The following is a 25838-nucleotide window of genomic DNA, read 5'->3' on the forward strand; positions in this document are numbered from 1 at the left end:
TGAGACTCTGGAAATATTATTAGCAGGTTCAAGGAAGGAGTTGGGTGTGACATTCACTAGCAACGTGTGCCCACCTGGCCACAGGACAGAGGCTTTGGCTGCAGGAAGTTATAAACGTCACCAATAGCCTGTGATGAGAGTCTGACTCTCCTGAGGATTGGGTGTGCAGTTATGCCCAGAAAGCTGATGCTCTGCCTGTGGACCCCGGACTGGGGGTGCTGTCTCCTGCAAACTGGAGCTTTTGTGTTCATCCTCTCTGACATGTAGGAGCAACAGAAAGCTGAGGAGAAGGCAACTACTGCTCTCCCTCCTACCCCCCTCTTCCTTCCCCCTCCTTCTCCTCCTCCCCTCCTCCTCCTTCCCTCCTTCTCTTTCCTCCTCCTCCCCTCCTCCTCCTTCCCTCCCCCTCTTTCCCCCTCCTCCCCCTCCTCCGCTGCCACCGCCTCCTCCTTCTCACCCTCCTCCTCCTGTCCTCCTCCTCCTCACCCTCCTCCTGCTCCTCCTTCTCACCCTGCTCCTCCTGTCCTCCTCCTCCTGCTCCTCCTCCTCCCCTCCTCCTCCTCCTTCCTCCTCCTCTTCCTCTGCCCTCCTCCCCTCCTCCGCTGCCTCCTCCTCCTCACCCTCCTCCTCACCCTCCTCCTTGTCCTCCCCTCCTTCTCCTCCTCCCCCTCCTTCTCTTTCTCTTCCTCTTCTTTCTCCTCCTCCCCTCCTCCTCTTCCCCCTCCTTTTTCTCCTCCTCCCCTTCCTCCTCCCCCTCTCTCCCTTCTCCTCCTCCTCCTCTCTCCCTTCTCCGCCTCCCCCCTCTCCCTTCTCCTCCTCCCCCCTCTCCCTTCTCCTCCTCCCCCTCTCTCCCTTCTCCGCCTCCCCCCTCTCCCTTCTCCTCCTCCCCCCCTCTCCCTTCTCCTCCTCCCCCTCTCTCCCTTCTCCTCCTCCCCCTCTCTCCCTTCTCCTCCTCCCCCTCTCTCCCTTCTCCTCCTCCCCCTCTCTCCCCTTCTCCTCCTCCCCCTCTCTCCCTTCTCCTCCTCCCCCTCTCTCCCTTCTCCTCCTCCCCCCTCCCCCTTCTCCTCCTCCCCCCTCCCCCTTCTCCTCCTCCCCCTCTCTCCCTTCTCCTCCTCCCCCTCTCTCCCTTCTCCTCCTCCCCCTCTCTCCCTTCTCCTCTCCCCCTCTCTCCCTTCTCCTCCTCCCCCTCTCTCCCTTCTCCTCCTCCCCCTCTCTCCCTTCTCCTCCTCCCCCTTTCTCCCTTCTCCTCCTCCCCCCCTCCCTTCTCCTCCTCCCCCCCTCCCTTCTCCTCCTCCCCCTCTCTCCCTTCTCCTCCTCCCCCCTCTCCCTTCTCCTCCTCCCCCTCTCTCCCTTCTCCTCCTCCCCCTCTCTCCCTTCTCCTCCTCCTCCTCTTTCTCCCCCTCCCTCTCTTTCTTCTCCTCCTCTTTCTCCCCTCCTGTTTCTCCTCCCCCCCTCTCCTCCCCTCCTCCCCCTCCCCCTCCTCTTCCTCCTCCTCCAGCTGCTGCTCCTCTTGTTCCACATCAGAGTTTTAAGTTACACAAGTTATTCCCATGCTGTTGACAAGGCTGGCGGCTGGGAAAGGCGGATGAATATCTATAGAAGCAGGAATGACCCCCAGAGCCTTGGAAATCACCTTTGATGTGGTGAAAGCTCGCGTTCGAGGGAAGAAACCTTTCACTTGGACAAAGAAGCAGCTGTCAGCTCAGTGTTTAAAGGCTTTCCGACCTGCCATTGACTCCACCCCAACAATCCCTCACCCTGTTCACCTTGCAGAGTTTCAGAGATGCCAGCTAACCGGCAAAGCCAAAATCCAAGATTAAATAAAATTGCCTTTTGACCTGTGTTAATCACAGATCCACCTATCCTCTGGGCGTTTTCTGTCCATTAACAAGTCAGTGTGTGTTAAATGTAGGAATCAGATTCTCCGGAACTCCTAGCCTTCCAGCATTTCTTTTTAACCTGCACCAAATCCACTGTGTTAGCCCCAAGTTCCTGCCCACAGGCGGGAGAACTTGGTGGAGTGCCGTAGGGATCGGTGCTGGGGCCTCAACTATTTACCATTTATATCGACGATCTGGAGGAGAGGGCTGAGTGTAGGGTGACAAAATTTGCTGATGACACGAAGATGAGTGGAAAAGCAAATTGCATGGAAGGTGTAGAAAGTCTGCAGAGGGATCTGGATAGGCTGAGTGAGTGGGTGAGGACCTGGCAGATGGAGTATAATGTTAGCAAGTGTGAGGTTATCCACTTCGGCAGGAATAATAGTAGGAGGGATTATTATTTAAAAGGTGAAAAGCTGCAGCATGCTACGGTGCAGAGGGACCTGGGGGTCCTTGTGCACGAGTAGCAAAAACCCAGTCTGCAGGTGCAGCAGGTGATCAAGAAGGCGAATGGAATGCTAACCTTTTTAGCGAGGGGGATAGAATATAAAAGTAGGGAGGTCTTGCTGCAACTGTACAGGGTACTGGTGAGGCCGCAGCTGGAGTACTGTGTGCAGTTTTGGTCGCCGCACTTGCACAAGGATATATAGGCCTTGGAGGGAGTGCAGAGGAGGTTCACTAGGCTGATACTGGAGATGAGGGGGTTAGCCTATGAAGAGAGGCTAAATAGACTGGGTCTGTACTCGTTGGAGTTTAGAAGGATGAGGGGGGAATCTTATAGAGACGTATAAGATAATGAAGGGGATGGATAGGGTAAAGGTAGAGAGATTCTTCCTGCTTAGAAAGGATAGCAGGACTAGGGGACACTGCCTCAAGTTAAGAACATAAGAAATAGGAGCAGGAGTAGGCCATCTAGCCCTTCGAGCCTGCCCCGCCATTCAATAAGATCATGGCTGATCTGTCGCTGCTCAGTTCCACTTTCCCGCTTTCTCCCCATAACCCTTAATCCCCTCTCTTATCAAAAACCCATCAACCCGCATCTTAAAAATATTTAGCGAGGCAGCCTCCACCACTTCAACAGGCAGAGAATTCCAGAGATTCACCACCCTTTGAGTGAAGAAGTTCCTCCTCAACTCCGTTCTAAACCGCCCCCCTTTTATCTTGAGGCTGTGCCCCCTAGTCCTACTGTCTTTTTTGAGCGGGAAGAGTCTCTCCACCTCTATCCTATCCATTGCATTCAACATCTCATACGTCTCAATGAGATCTCCCCTCATTCTTCTAAACTCTAACGAGTACAAGCCCAGTTTATTCAGCCTCTCCTCATAGCTCAACCCCCTCAACTCCGGCATCAGCCTAGTAAACCTCCTCTGCACTCCCTCCAAGGCCAAAATATCTTTGCGCAGGTGCGGCGCCCAAAACTGCACACAGTACTCCAGCTGCGGCCTCACCAATGCCCTATACAGCTGCAGCAAGACCTCCCTACTTTTATATTCAATCCCCCTCGCTATGAAGGCCAGCATCCCATTCGCCTTCCTGACAACCTGCTGCACCTGCAAGCTGGGTTTTTGCGACTCATGCACAAGGACCCCGAGGTCCCTCTGCACCGTCGCCTGCTGCAGTTTTTCGCCCCGTAAGTAATAGTCCTTCCTACCATTCTTCCTACCAAAGTGGACCACCTCACACTTGCCAACATTAAATTCCATTTGCCATTTCCTGGCCCATTCGCCCAGCCTATCTAGATCCTTCTGCAGACTCTCCACACCCTCCGCACAATTTGCCGTTCCCCCAATCTTGGTGTCATCAGCAAATTTCGACACCATACACTCGGTTCCCTCCTCCAGATCATCTATATAAATGGTAAAAAGCTGAGGCCCCAGCACCGACCCCTGGGGCACTCCACTAGTCACCATCCGCCAATCCGAATAGCACCCGTTGACCCCCACTCTCTGCCTCCTATTTGACAACCAATCCTCTATCCACGCTAACACCCTACCCCCAACTCCATGTCCCTCGACCTTCTGCAATAACCTCTTGTGAGGTACTTTGTCAAACGCCTTCTGAAAATCTAGAAAGACCACATCCACCGGCTCTCCTCTATCCACCGCCCTAGACACATCCTCATAGAACTCCAGTAAATTTGTCAGACATGACTTCCCTTTAATGAAACCGTGCTGCGTCTGCTCTATCAAGCAATTCCCTTCAAGATGCCTCGCAATTTCCTCCTTAATGACAGATTCTAACATTTTACCTACCACAGACGTTAAACTAACCGGCCTATAATTCCCTGCCTTTTGCCTGGCACCCTTCTTAAACAACGGTGTAACATTAGCCGTTTTCCAATCATCCAGCACTTCCCCGGAATCCAGCGACGTCTGGAAAATAACCACCAAGGCATCCACTATCACCTCCGCCATTTCTTTCAGAACCCTCGGATGCATTCCATCCGGTCCTGGGGACTTGTCCACAATCAGCCCCTCCAGTCTGTCAAGCACCGCCTCTCTAGATCCCCTACCACTAGGTCCCTTTTCTCATCCTCTAAAGGACCAACATTCACCCTAGCCAGCCTCTTCCTTTTTATATATTTATAAAAACTCTTGCTATCCTGTTTTATATTAAGCGCTAGCCCAGCCTCATAGTTTCTCCTACCCTTCTTAAGGGGGGGGGGTGCAGTTTAGATCGGAGTTGAGGAGGAACTTCTTCACTCAAAGGGTGGTGAATCTCTGGAATTCTCTGCCCATTGAAGTGGTGGAGGCTATCTCGCTAAGTATATTTAAGTCAAGGGCAGATAGGTTTCTGATAGACAGGGGAATTAAGGGTTATGGGGAGAAAGAGGGAAAGTGGAACTGATTCGCTTTAGATCAGCCATGATCTTATTGAATGGCGGGGCAGGTTCAAAGGGCTAGATGGCCTACTCCTGCTCCTATTTCTTATGTTCTCATGTTCTTATGGAGAAGCTGATATTTTATCAGGAGTCTCTCACCCAGCCTGTGTTTCTCCAACACTGAGAGAGATCTCCTGTTATTGCCATGTTAGCAACACTCAAAGTATATTGAAAGGGATATTTGACTTGGGGTGCAGGATGTGAAACAGCCGATATTGTATCTGTTCCCCGTTTATACGCCTTATTCAGTTCCTTTGAACTCAATAAAGGTGAACATAAGACGAGGCATTTAATGGGCAGCAAGTTCACCACCACCTGTTTGACATCCTCAGCCCAAGTTAAACTTCCCCTTCCTCCCTTCCTCACCCTCCACTTTCAGCAAAATCATTGAAAATTGCAAAAGAGTGGTGGAGCTGTGTTGTTTCATTTTCTGAGTGACGTAATTGTTCATCAGGCTATCTCTGTGCGATGGTAATGGAAGGAAAGCTTCCCACCACCTTTCCCATGGTGGTGATGGAAGCACATTTCCCTTCACTGTTTGTGCAGCTGCCTCACAGCACCAGGGATCTGTGTTCAATTCCTGGCCTTGGGGTCACTGTCTGTGTGGAGTCTACATGGGTTTCCTCCGGGTGCTCCCGTTTCCTCCCACAATCCAAAGATGTGCAAATTAGATGTAATGGCCGTGCTAAATTGCACCTTAGTGTCCCAAGATGGGGAAGTTAGAGGGATTAGCCATGATAAACATGTGGGGTTATAGGGATAGGGCAAAGAAAAGGGCCTTACTCTCTGTCAGAGAGATGATGCAGACTGGATGGGCTGAATGGCCTCTTCTGCTCTGTAGGGATTCTATGAACTGCGGTCTGCCCTCTTATTTTCCAAACAGCACCTGCTCATGCATTGCAGTGCTGTCTCTGTGCTGCACCCAGTGTTTAAAGGCTTCCCTGCCCCTCACTTACTCGGCCCCATCAATCCACACTGTCCCCTAGCCTTTTCTAATTTGTGAGTTTCAGTCAGTTTGGGATATCTGTGTACCGGCAGGTGAAGCCAAGGTTAAACAATTGACCGACTTGCTTTTTAACACAAGGTAATCACAGCTCCGACTGGCGCCACAGTGTTTCCCTGTGCTAATAAATGCGCACTGGTTAAATGCAGAAGTTGGCAGATGTCTGCGGCTTTCCAGACAGGCATTTTTGTTCTTCTCCCGCCCATAACAGCACCTGACCAGAATGCACGCCTACCCCCAGGTCACCCATTGCTGCCTGTTTCACTCGAGCACATTTAATGTGTGCAGAGCTGTCTGTCAGAAAATGATGATATGGAGATGCTGGCGTTGGACTGGGGTAAACACAGTAAGAAGTCACACTATATCTAAACCCCCATGGTTTGCCTGGACTTGCAAAATCTCACTTACTGTCCTGTATGGAGACAATACACATCTCTTTCACCAATGCTTAATGCTATCTCCACTCACATTGTCTGCACCTTTAAGACTTGATTAGCTGTAAAAACTTGCATTCTAATCAGTATTCTGTAAACTGAGCGTGTGTCTTTATATCCACTATTTGTGATCAGAACTCTCCACTTACCTAACAAAGGTCAGAGGCCCGAAAGCTAGTGGCTTTTGCTACCAAATAAATCTGTTGGACTTTAACCTGGTGTTGTGAGATTTCTTACTGTCAGAAAGTGGACAGAAGCATGAGGAGCATTGCTGCTGAGTGACAGCTTAATGTTATTCTAATGTAACAGCAGCACAACTTAAACTGAATAATGATGTGAGGGACTTAAGGTAGTGGAAAAGCAGCAATTAACACAGCAGCAAGTGAGGCCTAAAGCTGAGAGCATTGCCCCTTCAAACACCTCCATTATTTCAGCTTGAGATCCTTTGTTTTTCCACGTATGGTTCCTTCAACACTACCATTTTATGAGTGTTATGGCTGTTTGCAGCTTTCACCTCACTGACGGCCATTGTTCCAAAGCAATCTATATAACACCAACTGATTCTTTTAATGAAACACAGCTGCCAGTGACAAGGTACTGGTTGTGAAATGAGATATTACAGCTCCACCATAATAAAACTTCCCCGATAAATGCTCTCTGCTTTCCTTGTAACACCTCTGACGTTGCAATCTTTAATGAGTCCATGTGAAGGTACCACGATGTTTGTGCTGTGAGGCTGTAAGATGGCTCAAGGTTGCTATACAGAGACCGAACCAAATGGTTGTCATTCTGTGTGACACCCCTGACAGATGTCTTCTCCTTGGCAGCTGTAACAAACATGTCTTCTCTTTGGCAGCTGTAATGAAGACAGCTGGATATTGAGTTTTGCCAGTGACATGACCCTTAAGCCGAGCCGCTGTTTACATATTCAGGCTTGAGGGTTCCTGGCATCATATTGCTGGAAGAGTGAGCACTAGGTTTGCGCACGCAGGGCCGTGTGAGGATTTAACATTCCACACAATGTACAATGCATTAGATGACTGCGGTGAAAAATCCCATAATGGCTTCAGTGTCTGACTGTTAATACCCAAAAAATCAGCAAATTATTGAACGCGTTAATAATGGATTGTCTTGTTTTCTCAATGGTCGTGATCTGAACCTTGCAATTTTGAAATGTCAGAGTACTGTGAGAATGCCTAATGGGTAATTTGAGCTCATGTAGCAATGAGGTCCGATGGCACTGATTTGTGTCACTAGTTTCTTTAGCAATTATTGCAACTCAAGAGTCCTAAGTGTCCCTACCAAATCCGTTAGGGGATTTGCAATGGCCTTTAATCTTGTTTCCATCTTCCCCAGTAATATCTTCCCAGTTTCTGGCTCACTCCAAGAACAGCAGTAACTGTAAAGATGGTCTACTCATTCTTATCTCCCGATACTTTTTAAATTTTCCTTCAAGAGTGAAACATTTAAGTGTTATAGCTCGTGTGGGAATGTATATATTAGGTACTCAGGCAAAACATGCACATATGGGCCAATTTAATAGATTTGCTGCTTTTTATCTCTTAAACAAGAATGTTGTCTTGATGAAATTCTCATGTCCCCATTAATCCCGGAGTTAGTGGTCAAGTTTCAGAATGGTATCTAATAAAACCTTCAATTCACATTGTGCAAATAGCCAATATAATTCACGCAATGTTGATTATAAATAAATTCCCAGCATTTCCATAAACATGGGAATCAGTTAATCTCACGATCCCATTATATTCTATTGTATACTGATGATATCTCAAAGGGAATCTTAGTGAAAATGTTGGAATCACAGAATCATACAGTGCAGAAGAGGTCCTTCAGCCCATTGAGTCTTCACTGACACCCGAGAAGCATCTGAACTCCCACCTAATCCCATTTACCAGCACTTGGCCCAAGTGCCAAGTGCTCATCCAGTTGGAAGAGGTCTTCATTTTGTTCCAGGAGGGAGCAGAGTTCTTGCTGACATAGCAAATTTTGCTCTCCATGTTACCAGATTTTATGGTTCTTGGATTTGCAAAGGAGCTACAACATTTAGAAAAAAGGATTCTGGTGTTAGATTTCAGATTCCAGGCAGCAGAGGTCTAAGAGTATCGTGTTAATGCCTGGGAGAAAGGCCACTCTACCTTTGTCCACAAGCCTATGACTGGTGGCACAGTGGTTAGCACTGTTGCCTCACATTGCCAGGGTCTCGAGTTTGATTCCCGGCTTGGCTCACAGTGCGGAGTCTGCACGTTCTTTCCGTGTCTGCATGGGTTTCCTCCAGGTGCTCTGGTTTACTCCCACAATCTAGAAGATGTGCCAGTTAGATGCATTGGCCATGGCAGATTCTCCCTCAGTGTACCCGAGCAGGCGCCAGAGTATGACGAATGCAGTGTATGTAAGCCTTACTTGTGGCACTAATAAATGAGGGAAGCTCTCTCAGGAACATGGAGGGAAAACAACCCAAGTGGGAAAACTCTGGGGCTGACTTTCCCCCAACTCCATCATTGAGAAGAATGGGTTTTGGAGGTCACAGATCTTTCCCAGGAGTCTTGTCCTCCTGGCATCCCACTCAATACATAAGAACAGTTCAAGGGATAAGGCAGAACCAGAATGTAAATCAGCAAGAAGCCTTTTAAGGTGATACTTCAGCAGCTGGTGAAAATCACAGTGAAAAACACTGAAAACTGGCGTCAAAATCAAAAGCTAAGGTAAAGGCAGAAAGTTGGAGGGAGACTTAATCCAAGTCTCAATGGCTAATTCACCAGTCTGGCCTCTCAGTTGTGGTAAGACGTGAAAGGAAAGAAACCGTCTGAAAGGAAAGGCATTTAATCCTCCCACAAAACTGTTCCTATAGCGGTATTTTCAGATTGCAGGGAACTCCCACCCAATGTCATTGGAAAATAATTATGTGCCATTGCTCAGAATTTCCTCGCTGCCTGAAACACATCCATTCAACTGTCAAAATTGGCTGAGAACAATCTGGCTGAATGTATTGGCTCATGGAACAGGTTGCTGATCCAATTCTTCTTCTGTCAGATACCACAGGCCGTCCAGCCTGCTGATAACGCTAGCCATGTTTCTCCTGAGATACCGGACAGTCTTCCTGTGGGGGCACAGTAAGAAGGCCCCAAGTTTCACCTGGCTCACTTGCCTCAGAACTCCAGTCCTCAGACCCACCTCTGGAGTCCGCTATTGCAAAACTAGTCAGTTAATCATTAGCTAAACACGAGCTGTAAAGACTCACATTCTAAGCAGTATTCTGTAAACTGTGTGTGCCTTTATGTGATCAGAACTCTGTTTGTGATCAGAACTCTACACTCACCTGATGAAGGGGCAGAGCCCCAAAAGCTTGTGGTGTTTACTACCAAATAAACCTGTTGAACTTTAACCTGGTGTTGTGAGACTTCTTACTGTGTTTACCCCAGTCCAACGCCAGCATCTTCACATGGTGTACAAAAGAACAGAGGATGCAGCGAGGTTGTCAATCCTCTAGGATTGGTCTGGAGTCTCCAGGAGTTGGAGATCAAATTCCAGGGCACAGTCATCAGGACACTGAGAAATAATTTGTTTTGTCATTTTCTTTGAACATTTCTCTTTACTAGGTGTAAAAATATTGAAAAATGGGAAAAAAGTGCTGTTTGGCCAACAGCCGAGTATAAAGTCTTTTACTTTCCAATTGGTGTTGAAGAGCAGTGCGTCACAAGGATGGATGTGTTGTTCGATCAATGGCAGAGACACAGCGGCAAGTCACATGATGAAACCTCCAAGATTACATTGAATCAAAGTTGGAAAAAATGCAGCTGATGCATCAAACATATTTAAGCAATCTCCGAATCTATTTTATGTGGTTCCATATCTCCACTTTCCATTTGCCTTATTTTTTTCACCACTAAGTCAAAGAGTTGACTTCACCTTGTTACGAGGGTCACCGGGTTCAGGCTTGTTGTACGGTTTCAGTTACAAGATCTGCTATTTGTTTGAAGGTTTATCTCTTCCGCCTGTCTGAGTTATTGTGTCAGTGCTGACATGCCATGCAAAATTAAATTTCCCCGAGTAGTTAAAAATGTCTGGTAAGAATCACCATTTTGTAGAATTACAATCTGCAATTCTGTCAATGCAAACGGGCAGCACAAGCCCACCATCATCTGAAAGAGTGAACACTTCAGGTCTGACGCTTGGAGACCTGACCCCTGACAAAGATCCCTCTGACAACTCCAATGCATCTGTGTCTTTCAAAGAGTGACTGAGCTGCTCTGTATTTCTATGTGCTGCCTCACTTTTGCTTCGGATTCCCAGCATTTATGGTTTATCTTTTCATCCCCGGAATCCTTTATTTTTTCTTTCAAAAGCTTTCATTTTGATGACCGCAGCGCGCGGTTTGAGACTTGTTTCCAAACATTTACCTCGTCCTCAAAGTCATCCTCCGATGCATTGGTAACCTTCACAGCAGACCTAGCAATGTCTGAGCTTTACATAGCGTAAGAGAAGAAGCACTAAAAAAAGTCATCCAGCTTTGTGAAAAAATTGCCAGCACTGCAAGTGAGACTGAAGCATGTTCAATCTTAACTCTTAAAGGACCCCTGTCAAACCCCACAAAGTGATTTTTAAACAAACCTCTCATGCTCATAAACAAAGGTGCAGCACAGTAACCTCATGATGAAATGATGATGCTATTATTTGCCAATTACATACCCCTACCCCCACCCCTGACAACACCCTTGTCCCCCTCCCCACACACACTTTTAATTTTTAAAAGGCTAAAACATTCTGCAGGGTGGATTGTTCCAGGGCAGCTATATGGTTGCGTTGTCATCACAAACTGTTTCAATGATTGTAATTCTGAAGAAAAGAATAGCAAATACTGGAAATCTATTAAAAAAAGAAATGGTGTAAATGTGCAATGGGTCCATCAGCATTTGAGGAAGCTAATACTCAACATATAACTCTTCATCACACCTGGTAGATCAACCCAACTGAGAAGGGTGGCAGGTGGCACAATGGTTAGCACTGCTGCCTCACAGCATCGGGGACCCAGGTTCAATTTCCCAGCTTGGGTGACTGTCTGTGTGGCATTTGCACATTCTCCCTGTGTCTGCATGGGTTTCCTCTGAGTGCTCTGGTTTCCTCCCACAGTTTGAAAGATGTGCAGATTAGATTAATCGGCCATGCTAAATACCCCTTTAGTGTCAGGGGGATAGCGAAGGTAAATGCATAGTGTTATGGAGATAGGGCCTAGGTGGGATTGTGGTCGCTGTAGACTCGATGGGCTGATTGGCTTCTTTCTACACTGTTGGATTCTATGATTATCAGCTGAAAAGCAATCTACTTTCCATTTCCACTATGTCCTCTTTCCTTCTCATATGTGCATCTGTTGAACGCTCCAAGAAGATGGTTATTATGCTCTTTGCCATTCTGCCAATAACTATCTCCACTTGCTTCTACTGAGGTCATTCTGTCGCCATCAGGCTTTCCTACCCACTCCAAACCCCACTCTATAGTGGGATCTTCTCTGAAGCAAGTATGGCTTCCCCAATGGGTACATCCCTGTTTAGCATTAGCGAGAAGGGGGAGGAGCGGTACAGAATGGAGAATTCAATGCCATGTGAGAAGAATACAACTGCCCCAGGTATTACTCCACATCCAGAGAAAACCATACATAGAAATTACAACAAGGAAACCATTCAGCACAACCAATCCTTATTGGCATTTACCTTCTGTGCAAGAAAATAGTTCTAATTGCATTGGGATCATCATGTTCCTATTTCCTTTCAGCCTCTTTTCCTTCATCTATCTAATCTTGAAAATTGACAATTGTTGCATCAACCATAGAGGTGAGTTCCAACTCTAGTATTCTGTGGACAATGGTTTTATCCTCTACTTTAAATCTTTTGCATTGAATTTCTGTTCATTCTCCTCCTTTGAGCAACCTGAAAGTCAGGATTGAGTAACCAGGATGGCTTCTCATTCTCTACAGAAAGCTCATAGCCTGAGGTGATGCTTATCACATGGCAGCTTGCTCCTGGCAGGGAACTTCCTCTGGTTGCATTTCTGGGCTTTATTCCTGAACAGCTTGGTGTCACTTTCCTGTTTCCATTCGTGTGAGGGGGCATGGAAGGCTCAACGCCTGCATGTGCTATCGTCAAGAAACAGTAATATTGAGCAGGAAGACTGCAGGCATCACAGCTCCACTGGACACTGGATCTGTGACCCTACTGATCAGCTGAGTGGCTAGTCCAGTAAAAGCAGCCGGACCATGAAAGGCTTGAGAGAAAGCTGGATGTATCGGAACCACTATGCTCTGGAAGCCAATATGTGAGCTGCTCGAATTCCTGTCCTGTCCTGTTCTGTCCTGATGTGGATATGCCGGCGTTGGACTGAGGTAAACACAGTAAAAAGTCTGACAACACCAGGTTTTAGTCCAACCGATTTATTTGATAGTAAACTCACAAGCTTTCGAGGGGTTTCCCTCTTCTTCAGGTGAATGGAGAGTTCTGGCCTCAGACAGAGCATATAAAGCACAGTTTACAGATTACTGATTAGAATGCGAACCTTTACACCTAACCTGCTGTTCAAGTCCTAAAGTGGCCGACAATGTGAGTGGAAGGAGCACTGATCACAGGTTAAAGAGATGTGTATTGTCTCCAGACAGTACAGTAAGTGAGGTTTTACAAACCCAGGCAAGTCACGGGGGTTACAGATAGTGCGACATGAACCCAAGATCCCTGTTGAGACCGTCCTCATGTGTGCGGAACTTGGCTATCAGTCTCTGTTCAGCGACTCTGCGCTGTCATGTGTTGTCAAGGCCACCTTGGAGAATGCTTACCCAAAAGTCAGAGGCTGAATGCCCGTGACCACTGAAGTGTTCGCCAACAGGAAGGGAACAGTCTTGCCTGGTGATTGTCGGGCGATGTTCATTCATCCTCTGACCTTTTGGGTAAGCATTCTCCAAGGCAGCCTTGACGACACACGACAGCACAGGGTCGCTGAGCAGAGACTGATAGCCAAGTTCCGCACACATGAGGACGGTCTCAACAGGGATCTTGGGTTCATGTCGCACTATCTGTAACCCCCGTGACTTGCCTGGGTTTGCAAAACCTCACTTACTGTACTGTCTGGAGACAATACACATCTCTTTAACCTGTGATCGGTGCTCCTTCCACTCACATTGTCGGCCACTTTAGGACTTGAACAGCAGGTTAGGTGTAAAGATTCGCATTCTAATCAGTAATCTGTAAACTGACTGTGCTTTATATGCTCTGTCTGAGGCCAGAACTCTCCATTCACCTGAAGAAGAGGGAAACCCCTTGAAAGCTTGTGAGTTTACTATCAAATAAATCGGTTAGACTAAAACCTGGTGTTGTCAGACTTTTTACTGCCCTGTCCTGCCACTAGAGCTCTGTGAAGGGGAAAGTACTATGCACCCCTTGGTCATTTCTCAGCTGGTATCTGTTGCTGATATCAATGAAACTGCCACCCGTTCCAGCCATTCCTGATTGAAAACAAAGCTTCCATAATGCTGCTGCAAAGGAGGACTGCTTCCTCCTCCCCATTATCGTTAGTGCACTTCTGCACCACTCAGCCACCCAACTCCTACCCACAAAACTAAAGAGACAGAGAAGAAATTGGAGGTTTATGTTCTTATGGTGCTTTGTCGGAATTCCAGAGCAATAGTGTAGGTGGTGGTTCAGTAAGCTGGCAATGGCAATATGTTAACCTCCCAGTAAAAGCACAAAGCCTCCCCATGCGCAGCATTGTACTTGTGTAGGACATTTCAACATTGCAATGATCTCTCTGATTGCCTATCTCTAAGGAACATTTTCAATGTCAATGTCTCTCGCAAGAAACTTGAATCCATGAGAAGAAAACCAGAAGTTGAGAAATGTGTATCAAGAGGTGCAGAATAGCCCCAGAAAGAGGTATAGAGATATCAAACAGCCTGTTGAAGAGAAGGAATAGTGTTTGGGACTGATGGGTGAAGTAGGTAACAGAATGGTGGGAGGAGGGTGCCATTCAGCCTCTGTTCTGCCAATCTGGGTGACCATTACTGATCTGTGATGCAATTCCATATATTTGCCCTTGTCGCATATCTCCAGGTGTTATCAATCTCAGATTTAATATTTTACAGTTGATCTAGTATCAATTGCAGTTTTCCAAACTTCAACCATTCTTTGTGTAGATCTGCTTCCTAATTCTACGCCTGCAATGATTGGCCTCCAAGTCTAAACTACCCAACCAGCAGAAATCGTTTTTATGTATCCTATCTTTTCCTCTTAATGTCTGGAAAGCTTTGATCAGCTATAAAATCCAGGGGATGTAACCCTAGTTTATGCAAGATCTATTTATAATTGAATTCAGCCTTAGTCCAGATTGCAATTCTGGTGAGCCTGAGTAACACAGTGAAAGCTCCTGAGGGGGGATAGGAAGAGTATTCTACTTTGCCTGCCTGCCTGTCTTGTGAAGTTAGAACCATAGAAGGGGAAGGCCAGCATGCATACATTGGGCTGAAAGGCCTCCCTTCCTGCACAGAACAATAACAGGTCCTGGAGCCCATCATCCAATGCAGCCTTTGAAAGTTGTTGAGTTTGCAGCATTGATGGGCAGATCTGGGGGTAAGGGAGTTGGTCCTCTCTGCCGGGACGAGAAACTGTTTATTTTTCTAAAAGAAAGCTTGGAGGTCAGAGTCAGGAAACCACTCTGGGCAGGATTTTTCGGCTGTGCTCGCCCCAAAGACTAGAAAATACTGCCCAAGGTCAGCTGATCTTTACATGGTCTGCGTCCCACCCACTACAATTCCCGCAGTGGGTGAATGGGAAAATACCTCATTCTGTTTGCCTCCTGCGACTGTGTTTCTCACTCTGCTGCTTGCTGAGCGATTTGCTCCATGGTGTACTGCTGTAAAGTAAGTAAAAAATATTCGTAAGAATCGCAGTGACGTGATTTAAATGTGAGCTGAACACTGCAATTTCCTTACTGGTTTATCTAATGTAGTAGAGTGAACTGCCCTGTAACTGATAATGGTGTTTAACCTGCATTTAAATTCAATCAAGTTTCTAACAAAAGTCACAACACTACAAGGAGTATAACTTCACAGAGATATGAAGGGTTTTAACTGATCTGATCCATAGTGTGGTTGAATCATGCCTTTTCTGTTTGCAGCAATTTAAAGTGAAAAACATTGCAAAGTATAAACACTGTTTTTTCCAAAGCAACCACATGTTGATATTATCCATAAAGCGGGCGCACAATATCATTACAATGAATGAAGCCTTTAAATGTCAACTCCATTTCAAAGTGGCATCAAGCATTCATGTTCCCCCAGTAATGACAGGGGTTGCACAGTGTCTAGCACTAATGCCTCACATCACCAGGGGCCCAGGTTCAGTCCCCAGCTTGGGTCACTAAATGTGTGGAGTCTGCACATTCTCCCTGTGTCTGTGTGGGTTTCCTCCAGGTGCTCCGGTTTCCTCCCACAATCTAAAAGCCATACTGGTTAGGTGGATTGACCATGTTAAATTCTCCCTCAGTGTACCCGAACAGGTGCCGGAGTGTGGTGACTAGGGGATTTTCACAGTAACTTCATTGCAGTGTTAATATTAGCCCGCCTGTGACACTAATAAATACATTTTTTAGGTTATCAGGTCCATTGCAATTGGGATTTTCTTGAGGGAAGTGAAACCAAGTAATGTATGCTGAAAATGTGATGAATGTCGCAGAGCAGTCTCTAGCTGAGCATGTTGTTCATTAAAATATATACGTCTGAAAGCTGTTTGCAAATAGTTGTTCTCAGTTTGGCCGAAGCTAAGTTATTCTGAAGAAACCAGTCAGAAACCCTTGGCAGACATGACTGAGGCAGCTGTTTGGCAATGAACAGTGACTGGGAATCATCTTTCAACAAAACTGGTAAGATATGTAGCTTTCAGGCTGAAATCTGGAGTACTTCATGGAAGAAAAATTCAACAACTCCACCCAACCTTTAGCCTATTTTTCCAAAATGATTTTTTTTCTCTCCAGCCTCTTTTCAGCACACGTCATTCACACCTGCTCCACAGGCTGCGCCAGAGTTTGATTTACTGAAGAACTGTAAACACACACCCATAGTTTATCATTATTCTTCTCGTGTTGGCAAACTGTGCTAACTAGTGGTTTAAGTGGCCTTCTCAGTTCACAGGTGACTCTTTTGTGAGGATAAGCACTGAAGGTAACAGCATACACATAGTTATGTCATGTGTGAGAGGGACTGATTGGATGTCATGACTGAAGGATACAGAGAGCAACAAACTATAAAAAAGACGCGGATTTCTATAACACTTTTCACCACTACAGGACACCCCAAAATGAAGCACTCTTTGAAATACAGTTGCGTTTTGACTTGCTTTATTTTTGTCACAAGTATTGAGATACCATGAAAAATATTGTTTCTTGCGCGCTATACAGACAATACATGCCATTCATAGAGTGCATAGGGGAGAAGGAAAGGAGAGGGTGCAGAGTATAATGTCACAGTCACAAGCTAAGGTGTAGAGAAAGATCAACTTAATATATGGTAGGTCCATTCAAAAGTTTGATGGCAGCAGGGAAGAAGCTGTTCTTGAATCGGTTGATATGTGATCTCATACTTTTGTATCTTTTTCCCGATAGAAGTGGAAGAGAGCATGTCTGGGGTGCATGGGGTCCTTGATTGTGCTGGCTGCTTTTTCAAGACAACAGAAAACACAGATGGATTTAAAGGATGGGAGGCAGGTTTGCGTGATGGACTGGGCTATGTTCAACATCTTTTGTAGTTTCTTGTGGTTTTGGTCAGAACAGGAGCCATACCAAGCTGTGATACATCTGAAAAGGATGCTTTCTATGGTGCATCTGTAAAAGTTGGTGAGAGTTGTAGTGGACATGCCAAATTTCCTTAGCTTCCTGAGAAAGTAGAGGCATTGATGTGCTTTCTTTACTATAGCATCAGTGTGGAGGGATCACAACAGGTTGTTGATGATCTGGACACCTAGAAATGTGAAGCTCTCAACCAATTCCACTTCAGCACCATTGTTGTAGACAGGGACATGTGCTCCACTATGCTTTCTGAAGCTGATGACTATCTCTTTCGTTTTACTGACATTGAAGGAGAGATTATTGTTGTTGTACCATTTCACGAGATTCTTTATCTCATTCCTCTATTCTGTCTCGTCATTGTTTGTAATGGGTCGGATCTCAATGGTATCATCATGGGGCTGCATGGTGGCACAGTGGTTAGCACTGTTGCCTCATCGTGCCAGGGTCCCAGTTCAATTCCCATCTCAGGTCACTGTCTGTGTGGATTTTGCACTTTCTCCCCGTGCGTGCGTTTGTTTCCTCTGGGTGCTCCGGTTTCCTCCCACAGTCCAAAAATGTGTGGGTTAGATTGATTGACCATGTCTGACAGCATCTTTGGAGAGAAAATAGAGCCAACATTTTGTGTCTAGATGACCCTGCGATAGAGCATCCACAGTATTTTGCGTTTATCATTGTAACAAGACTTTGGAAGAAACTGGCATTGAAATAATGCTAAGCTAAAAGGTGCTTTTAATTAATTGGCATATCTTGTGGATTTGAAAAGAGCAAAAAACAAATTTACATCTGGATGAGGAAGTTCAGTGCGGTTGGAAAGATTCCTCTAATTATATAAACTCGATTAACCAAAAATAACCTGCGTTTGTTGTCTCGGCAGTTGTTATACTCTGGATGTTAGGTTTGTAAGATTGCGATTTCAGCTAATTACCAAGGATTGAACTTCTTGGAAAAAAAAGGTCAATCGATTCCAACTGCTGTCAGAGCAGTTTAAAGCTGCAGCCACTTGTCACAGTGGCTGAGCTGTCCATGCTTTGATTTAACATAAATATTACTGTCACCAAAATGGGAACCACATGCAACATCTCCGCACAACAACTCACTCTTTATTGGAAGAAGACAGGCACTTGACCCGCCACTGGAAGCAAATCAGTAGGACAGTCATCACAGACTGACAGCGTAAATAAACAAGAAGATTGGTTTGTGAAACAGAAGCCTGAGGAACCCCAAACTCCACCTCCAAAGATGTCTGGCATTTCTGTTTGGACGTTCAATTGGATTAAACCTTTCATTCTCCCAAACCAAGCGAGCTGTGCAATTCATCCAACCATCAGTGGAATTTCCCCCATGGATAAAGCCTTCCTCAATTCACATATTTAGGATTGAATTGTGATTACAAAAGGGCTTCAGCCTGAGCTGGGCTCCTGCAGGTTACCTGGGACAATGGACTTTTGTGGTTTGCTTCCTTTAGCAAAGTGCGGTGTTAGAGTAAAGATGGTTAGTATCACTGTGGTCATATCATTGCAACATACTGCTGTCTGCAAACCTCGTACATTGCTTTCAGCATTTAACAGATGCAACACATACAGTAGGAATGTAAACCTCCCAAACAGTGCTCAAAATAAATAGAAAGTTTCTGAAATCCACTTGGGAATCTGTCCTTGTTACTAATGACTTGTCAAATTAATACTAGCTCGTAGAACTAAAACAAAATGGTGATTGTAGCAGCATAATCAGACAAAGATGTGTGGGTTAGGTTGATTGGCAATGCTGAAATTGCTGCTTCGTGCCCTGAGCATTGTAGGTTAAAGGGATCAGTGGGTAAATATGTAGGGATATAGGGATAGGGCCTTGATGGGAGTGTGGTTGGTGCAGACTGGATGGGCCAAATGGCCTCTTTCTGCACTGTAGGGTTTCTATGGTTCTAATCAGGAGCCCCTGATACTGATGTAGCTATTTTGCTGTGTCATGTGATCAAGTAACTGAGATCAGGTGGCAAGTGGAAGTGGAATCTCATGTAGACTACTGAACTATATATAGATCTATCAATTACCAAGAACGGCTTTTATGAATAGTAGCCTATGGTAGCATCCTTAGGGAAATAGGCAAACATTAAAGTAAACCCATCTAGCATTGTGGCACAATGGTTAGCACTGCTGCCTCACATCACCAGGACCCAGGTTAGATTCCGGCTCGGGTCACTGTCCGTGTGGAGTTTGCACATGTTCCCCATGTCTGCATGGGCTTCCTCTGGATGCTCAAATTTCCTCTCACAGTCCAAAGATGTGCGTATTAGATGGATTGGCCGTGCTAAATTGCCCCTTAGTGTCAGGGGGACTAGCTGGGGTTAAAGCATGGGGTTATTGGGACAGGGCCTGGGTAGGATTGTGATCGGTACAAGTTTGATGGACCAAGCTTCCTTTTGCACTGTAGGCTTCTATGATTCTAGATCCTGAACATTAGATGAAACATGGGGGAAGTCAACCCAGCTTAAAGATCCAGAGAGACTCCATACAAAGACCAACAACTTCAGAGGACAAGGATAAGAAGAAAACATCTTTGGAGATGGAGTTTGGGGACCTTGGGGTTTTTGTTTCACAAACAAATCTTCTTGTTTATTTACGCTGTCAGTCTGTGAATGGAGCATGGTGGGTACATTATGGATGCAAGTCAAACTACTGAACAGAAACCAGTCCTAAGCTGACAACAGATGTGGAGTCTATAGTAACTTCCAAAATTTTTCCAAAATACTGAGGCTCATAACTGGCTCACCACTGGGTCAATTGGAGGAAAGAACCTTCAGGTGCAGAACAGCTTCAAGTTTGCATAAGAAGAAACAAAAAGGTCAGGTCACTGCTTTGCTGTACGTAGTAGGGGCTATTGCAGACAATATAACAGCAAGACAAGGGCCAGAATTCTCCCAAAAATATTCTAAGTGTCAAATTCGCTTGAAAACTGGAGTAATTTACGTTGTTTTTTTCAGTGGGAATTCAGAGAAGAATCTCCCACACTCTGCACACTGTGGAGGCCACACCATGAATATCATTAAAAACTAGGGAGTAGTGCCTTTTACTGCTGAAAGATGCTGAAATCAGTGCTTTGAGTGGGTGACTGTGCATGCGCCAATCTGTCAGCACCGAGATCAGCACACGCGCAATGGCCCCTCACTGTCGGCCTCTAGATTGCTGGCCAGTTTGATTGCTGACCAGTCCCGCGACCCCTACATCACCAGCCCTCCATCCCCCACAGCCCGATCACTGGCCCCAACCATTCTCAGGCTCGCCCTTGACCACCCCCCCACCAAACTAATCCTGATCTCCAGTCCCTACCCACCGATTCCCCCCCACCAACACAGTAACCAAACCCTTTCAGTCCCAGCCCACCCCCTGTGTACTGCCAACCTCGCCAGCAGGCTGACCACTCGCCCACCCCCCCTCCCAGATGACACCACCAAATCACCAGCCTCCCTCTTTCTCCTACTAATCCCTATGCAGACTGGCAGTGATTGCCCCCTATTAGGTAAAGACCTCCCCCATTCCCCATCCCCTTGGCACCCTCATATGGCCAATGGGTAGTGCCAAGATGCCCCCTGGGCATTGGCACTTTGGCCTTTGGGTAGTGCTGGGGGCACATGTTAGCTATGCCAGGGTGCCAATGCCCAGCGGACACCACATCCCCCCCACCGCCCAAGCGTCGGGGGGGCCCAGATTGATCCCCCTTCACTCCAGATGGGTTGGGCCGCTTGTTCCCCATTAGTGGGGAACTACTGTAAACCCCATTGGAGTGAACCATTCTGGCAAAGGTGAGGGGACGGTGGGTGGGGGCAGATTCTACTTCCGGGCCCATTAATTGTATTTAAAAGATATTTAAATTGGCATCCAAATCATTTCCGCACCTCCCTGCCAATTTCCGTCGCAGAGTAGACACTGCTGGAAATTTGGCAATGGAAGACACTTTCAGGGCGGGAACACATGCGCAAATCCCACTTGTCGCCCGCCCTGTGATTCTCCTGGCCCACTGCACTAAAAAATTAGCACAGCGGGATGGGAGAATCGCCACCAGGGAGCTGATGAGGCTTCAAGCTCATAAGATTAAGTCCTCCAAGCATTCAGTGCATACTTCAATGTTAAAAACAATTCGAGCATTAAAATTTAGAAAGAGTAAATGAAGTCTTGGTGAATGCATGGACTCATTTATAAATACAGGTGAGCAGAAAATCCGGGAATATGGGATCCTCAGAGATGAATTAACATGTAACCTTGTGGTAGGTGGGATCGGATGTACATAGAACATAGAACATTACAGCGCAGAACAGGCCCTTCGGCCCACGATGTTGCGCCGACCAGTTTTTAAAAAAAAACACTGACCCACTAATCTAAACCAATCCCTTTTCGCCCATAAACCTATCCACAGATCTCTTAAACGCCCCCAAACTAGGCGCATTTACAACCGCAGCAGGCAGGGCATTCCAATCCCTCACCACCCTCTGGGTAAAGAACCTACCCCTGACATCCGTCCTATAACTACCCCCCCTTAATTTAAAGCCATGCCCCCTCGTGCTAGCTTTCTCCATCCGAGGAAAAAGGCTATCACTATCCACCCTATCTAAACCTCTAATCATCTTATATGTTTCAATAAGATCCCCTCTTAGCCTCCTTCTTTCCAGCGAAAACAACCCCAAATCCCTCAGTCTCTCCTCATAGGACCTCCCCTCCATACCAGGCAACATCCTGGTAAACCTCCTCTGCACCCTCTCCAAAGCCTCCACGTCCTTCCTGTAATGTGGGGACCAGAACTGCACACAGTACTCCAAGTGCGGCCGCACCAGAGTTGTGTACAGTTGCAACATGACGCTGCGACTCCTAAATTCAATCCCCCTACCAATAAACGCCAAGACACCGTATGCCTTCTTAACAACCTTATCTACTTGATTCCCAACTTTCAGGGATCTATGTACACATACACCTAGATCCCTCTGCTCCTCCACACTATTCAAAGTCCTCCCGTTAGCCCTATGCTCAACACATCTGTTACTCCTACCGAAATGAATTACCTCACACTTCTCTGCATTAAACTCCATCCGCCACCTCACGGCCCAGCTCTGCAACCTGTCTAAGTCACCCTGCAAACTTCGACACCCTTCCTCACAATCTACCACACCTCCGACTTTGGTGTCATCAGCAAACTTACTAATCCACCCAACTATACCCTCATCCAGATCATTAATAAAAATTACAAACAGCAGTGGCCCCAAAACAGATCCCTGAGGCACACCACTCGTAACCGAACTCCATGACGAATATTCACCATCAACCACCACCCTCTGTCTCCTATCTGCTAGCCAATTCCTGATCCAAGTACCTAGATTACCCCCAATCCCATACATCTGCATTTTCTGCAGAAGCCTACCATGGTGAACCTTATCAAACGCCTTACTAAAAATTACTATGTAATCCTGTAAAAGATTACTATGTAATCCTAACATATCTCTTCTAATTGGGGAATGATTTAACTCTCATAAAGGCAGTACAGATAACGTGCCAGACTGTGCTTGGGGAGCTAAACAAGATGGTCATGGAGTAAGTAAATGGCTTTGGAAAAGAATGAGTGAGGCCATTCAATATGCTGGACCGGAAAGAGAAAGCACAGTAACGCAAAACCCCGCAAAATTGGGAAAAGGTGCGTCAGCTGCCATTCGAAATGCTTTTGGCGTGGCTAAAAATCACTACACAAGCAAGGAGAATGCCCAACAGGGCGAGCAGAGTGCCACAGCTGTAGGAAATCAAAACATTTTAAACCTGTCTGCTGATCTAAGATATAAGAATTTACAGGAAATAAGAGAAAATGACAAGGCCAAATTAAAGATTTCATGAGAAAGTAACAGTTGGCCTAGTGGCATTATTGCAAGACTATTAATCCAGAAACTGAGCTAATGTTCTGGGGACCCAGGCTCAAATCCCGCCACAGCAGATGGTAGAATTTGAATTCAATATAAAAAATCTGGAATTAAGAATCTATTGATGATCATGAAACGATTGCTGATTGTTGGAAAAACCATCTGGTTCACTAGTGCTCTTTAGGGAAGGAATTCTGCCATCCTTACCCAGTCTGGTCTACATGTGACTCTTGTTTGAGAGTGGTTGACTCTCAGTTGCCCTTCAAGGGCAACTAGGAATGGGCAACAAATTCTGGCCAGCCAGCGACGCCCATGCCCCATAAATGAATAAAAGAAAGTAGTGCCGATCTGCATCGCATACAAAGGTTGTTAAAATCACTTGAGGGACTTCAATGGCAGCTCACTTGAAAGCTTTAAGCCACAGGGAGACATGAAAGGTGTGTGTTCCAGACCCTACAAGAAAGGTTTAGGCCTCCCCTGCCCTCCCTCTCCAAAAACTGCCTTCCTATAATTTATCAAAGTGTTGGGAACTGTTTCTTTAGTTCCCAGCTATGACCTCCTGTCATTCAATATTGAGCTCCTCCCAATCCATCAGTTCCCTCTTCCCCATGACTTTGGATAGGAAATCAACTGAGGGCACACCTATGAAGAATGAGAATTAAAATCTCCTGGCCTCATCTGAGAAAAGTCAGAAGGGTTTACTGCTCAGGTTGGCTCCCAATCACTTGATTGACCCCCCAGTTGAAAATAGTGACTGAAGTGTTATTGTGAGAGGGCCTCTGTTACAACGCCATGTTACAAGCACCTATTTGTGACTGTCCTTTTTTTGCCATTCAGCCCACCAACTATCTTTCTTCAACTGTAAAGACATCCTGTGGCTCAGGAACCTTTCTTTCTTCAATAGTTTGTTGAAGGGAAGCTGGAATATGTTGAAGCAACCACAAATTGTTATGCTACCCGCTCTGGGGATATTTTGATCCAGTTTGCCACTGTACCGGCAGGAACTTGAGAGATCATACTCGGTGTGACAAGCCAGTTGTAAGTGATGGATAGGCTCAGCATCCCAGCGGATTTCACACTTAGCAAAGCGAGAGAAACATGGTGAAATCCTCGACACACCACATAAATCCGACTTAATGTTATATTCTCAGTGCCTGTTTGAAATCCAGACTTATTTATTTAGATGTTGAAATTTGAACAGATTGCAACTTCACAGCTTCAGAAATCAAATGAACTGCAGCATTTCAGGCAGTAGAAGCAGGTCCGGACCGTTTTTGGACATGGATTTGCTCCAACATCACTGGCGTTGTGTTGAAAACACATTCCGTAAAGATGGGGACTTCTTATTGATTGACAAACAGCATTTTTGTTGTGTTTCACTCAGCAGACAGGAAGAATGTTCTGAATGGGGACCACAAGACTATATTTATATACTGCCAAAGATTTATGTAGGTCTAGCGAGTCTTATGAAAAGACATTGTAAATGCATTGACCTTACTCACTGAGCATGTGAATACATTTCTGTTAGGTTTCAGAACAGCCTCCGAAAAAAATAATAAGTCAATGTTCTTCTTGTACCTCTCCCCCTATCATGTTTCCTTTCAAAATCAATTACTTGTATAAGGAATTATGCTAAACATTCCCACTTTGAAGCACCATTGTTAATCTGTCCGAATGTTTGTGACTCGGTGAATGTTGATTACATCAGTGAGGGAAACAAGCTTGTAGAAATCTCCGGGCCTGACAATGGGAGGGACAGGAATGAGCACACATAATTGGAACTATTAGGACTGCTGAAGTATTTTAAGTTAATGAATGCATATACTGACAATCTCCCTCATGCCAATCAAATCAGCCAACCCCTTTCAGCCATCTCCATTGACAACATGACCGAATATCCAAGGATGCAGTTGCACTATAATTGTGGTGTCGGTGTGAACTGTTGCACTTCACATCAATCTTTCAGGTTTAGTGCAAAATGTAACTTGAATTCCAAATAACGGTCCAATCTCACACTGGAAGCAAAGCAAAGCCAGAACTTTTAGAGCAGGTAGTTTCACTTGGTTTTGTTTCAGGGACACTTTGGACCTTGGCACCCAGTGGATCCCAAAGGGCTCACCGCAGAGGGGAGAATTTGAAGAAGTTTTTTTTAAAAAGTGGGTCAGAATTCTCCAGCCATTCACACCCCATTACCACTGCCAGCGAGAGGAGAGTGGCGCTCAGCTAAATCTCCCTTCATTGCAGCGACACCGGAGAATCCCAGCTGCAGGCAAGGTTGGAGAATCCGGCCCATGATGTTTTGGTTATAGGCGGCAGCTCATACTTTATTCTCAACACGGGTAATAGCAACAACATCTCGCATTTATATGGTGCCATTGATGCCCTAAGATGCTTTGCAGAAATGTTACCTAATAAAATTCAACACCCAGGTGATTTATCAGGAGACATCATGGAAGATGTTCAAAAGTGTGTTCAAAGAGGTAGATTTTAAGCGGTATCATAGAGGAGGAGAGAGGTGATGAGGTTTCAGCGATGGAACTTTAGAGCATAGAACCTCACCAGCTGAAAGCACAGCTACCAACAGTGGAGCAAATTGCAGGAGAGCAATTATCTCGGAGGTTTATAGGGCTGGTGGAGATGACAGGGATAAAGAAGAGAAAGCTAGGCCATGGAAGGACTACAAAATAGGGATGAGAATTTTAAAATACAGGTGTCATTTAAACAGGATCCTATGCAGATCAGTGAGAACAGGAGATGGGCGAACAAGACTCAGTGCAAGTTAGGATAGAAGCAACAGAGTTTTGAATGAGGTCATGGAGGATGGAAGGTGTGTGCCCAGCCAGGAATGTATTGGAGTAGTCCAGTCTCAAGGTAACAAAGGCAGGGATGAGAATTTCAGCAACACATGAGCTGTGGC

The 25838-nt window shown here is 45.9% G+C and overlaps 1 protein-coding gene across 5 annotated transcripts in view; it reads left to right on the forward strand.

The window, feature by feature from the left end:
* sema3c (sema domain, immunoglobulin domain (Ig), short basic domain, secreted, (semaphorin) 3C) overlaps positions 1 to 25838 on the forward strand; it is a 280857-nt gene that overhangs the window by 192553 nt on the left and 62466 nt on the right. The window lies entirely within an intron of this gene.

This window comes from Carcharhinus amblyrhynchos, chromosome 19, assembly GCF_965287045.1.
Source record: "Carcharhinus amblyrhynchos chromosome 19, sCarAmb.v2.hapA, whole genome shotgun sequence".
Taxonomy (NCBI): domain Eukaryota; kingdom Metazoa; phylum Chordata; class Chondrichthyes; order Carcharhiniformes; family Carcharhinidae; genus Carcharhinus; species Carcharhinus amblyrhynchos.